The sequence below is a fragment of the Octopus bimaculoides genome, chromosome 11 (genome assembly GCF_001194135.2).
Source record: "Octopus bimaculoides isolate UCB-OBI-ISO-001 chromosome 11, ASM119413v2, whole genome shotgun sequence".
Lineage (NCBI taxonomy): Eukaryota > Metazoa > Mollusca > Cephalopoda > Octopoda > Octopodidae > Octopus > Octopus bimaculoides.
Genome location: NC_068991.1, coordinates 60859481 through 60862208, shown reverse-complemented (window position 1 = coordinate 60862208; position 2728 = coordinate 60859481).

Sequence of the window (2728 nt, the reverse complement as noted above, 5' to 3'; positions counted from 1 at the left end):
AACGACAATTATAAAAATATAATAAAAGAGAATGCAAAAGAAATATGTAAACTCATTTTATTAATTTAATTACATTAAAAATGGGGCAATGTGTGCATGAAGAAGATGACAGCACACAGATGAGGAGGATTATTGTTTGGAAAGAGAATCTCCTCCCATTAAGACTTCAGGAAGAACAATTTCTGGTGATTTCTCTCTCACTTCACTTAATTTAAACTTTTTGGACCCGCTTTCTTCACTTTTCACACTTGCAGGTCGTTTCATTAGAAACATATCAAGAGAAGTCTGCTTTTTCCTGCCTTTCAAAATGTTATGAAAATGTGCCAGAGCAGAGTCATTAAATAAAGCAGCTGCACAACCCATAGATACTTTTTCAGGATGATAGTTTTCTACAAATTCAAAAACATACTGACACTTTACCAACATTGCCTTCATGTCACTCGTAGAGATAGCATTCTCCACTACACTCTTCTCCGGGGAACCAAACTCTTCCACTGCATCCAAATGCTGCTCCTGACACTGCAGGAGTTCATCTGTCATCAGCTCCTCTGAGTGTTCCTCAACGAGATCGTTAATGTCCCCATCATCAACCTCAATACCCATGGACTTGTCAAGAGACACTATCTCCTCGACTGCAGGTGTCTCAAACTCAAACCTTTCGAAGTCTCTTTCGGATACGCAGTCAAACCACAGTTTCTTCCATGTAGAATTCAGCGTTCTCTTCGTTACACACTGCTAGGCCATATCGATGATTTTCAGTCAGTTTACAATATTGTAGTGCTCCTTCCGAAACTCCCGAATGGTTAGATTTGTATTTTTGATGACTTCAAAGCACCGACAAAACAGGTATTTAGTATACAATTTCTTAAAATTAGAAATCACTTGTCGGTCCATGGGCTGCAAGATAGGAGTGGTGTTGTGTGAAAGGTATAGAATTTTATGAATTTAAATTCGTCCAGGATATCATCTTAGAAGTTTGTAGTGTGAGCAGGAGCATTGATGAGAATAAGGAGAGCCTTGAGAGGAAGATTGTTCTCCAGAAGATACTTTTTCACTGCTGGTCCTAAGAAAAGGTCGACCCACTCACTGAAGAATTGCCTGGTGACCCAAGCTTTAAAGTTTATCTTCCACATGACCAGCAGCATCTCGTTCAGGATTTTGTGTGATTTGAAGCTCCTGGCTTTCTGGAATGGTAGACAAGGAGTGGCTTAATCTTCAAGTCTCCACTCGCATTAGTGCCAAGTGTTAGCCTATCTTTCATAGGCCGGTGGCCTGGCATTTTCTTCTTATCTGCAGTTATGTTGGATTTTCGGGGCATTTTTTTTCAAAAAAAGGGCCAGTCTCATCACAGTTGAATATCTTTTGTGTGATGTACCCCTCGGCTGCGATGAGCTGACGGAATTCGCACACGAAATCCTCAGCTGCCTTCATGTCAGAACTCACTGCTTTGCCACACCTGATGACACCATGAACACCAGTCCTCTTCTTGAAATTATCGAACCAGCCGCGACTGGCCTTAAATGCGTCTGTTGATGTCTCCTCTGTCAATGTTCCAGGGTTTTGCTTCAGAGATCCCCATACAGCGCTCATGCATTCTCCCAGATGATGGTCTCCATAATCATATCCCTTTCGAGTTGCTTCTCATTAATCCACAGAAGCGATTTTCCCATCTCTTCTTGGACAGATGTGCATTGCTTGGAGAGCCTGGAGATACCTTTTTCTGTTGTAACGGCCTTGATCTCATCCTTTTTCTTCAGGATGGTGCAGATCATTGACATGCTTCAGACATATTGACATGCTATATCCACTACACGCACTCCTTTCTCATGTTTATCAATGATTTCCTTCTTCAATTCTATAATTATCAGCTTTTTCTTCTTCCCAGCACTATCCTTTGCACTAATCGTCTTAGGACCCATGGCTAACACAACTAATTATTATAAAATAATGGCAAAAGAATGCACAAAACTAAAAAAGACACTGGGGAAAACACAACAGTAATGCTGCCACAGTGAGATAAACGCATGAACTGAGCAAGTAGAGGCTGTGTTTGTTAGAATAGCATGTGTGAGTTCAACACCATCTAACAGTTGCTTGTATGAAACTCACTTGTACTTCAGATTTCCACTTGTACTTCCGATTCCCACTTGTACTTCAATACAAAAACTCACATAAGCCTCGGCTCATACAGCAAATTATTCACACAATAGTGCACTCGTACTGCAAGGTTCTACTGTATTTTACTTTCTCCTGCATCGGAATCAGTTCCTGATGTTGGCTCCTCTCTATTTCTTCAAAAAGATGCCTTCTATTTGATTGGAACTGTCTATTCTATTCAAAGCCTTTACATCTAGCATCCTATCTTTTCAGTTTGGCCTTTAACGCTATCACCCTTTGTGACAATTCTTCATGTATTGTTTGATTCTTTCTTTTCATTTCCTTTCATTTCTTCAATTTTCCGATTGTATCCTCCCATGTCAGCTATAGCACTGGCAGCAGCTATAATTAGCTGGTTTGTTTCACTAATATTTTCTGTTCTAATCAAGTTCAAGACATCATTTACTTTGCCTGTGGCTCTCCTTACATTTTCCCCTTAGTCCATATATCTTACATTTTGTGATACTTCATTATTCCTATCAAACATTTTACCTCACAGCATTTCTAGAATCTCCTTCACTTTATCATTCAAGTGTTGTGCAGCATTTACTGTCACTTGTCCAACTAGATT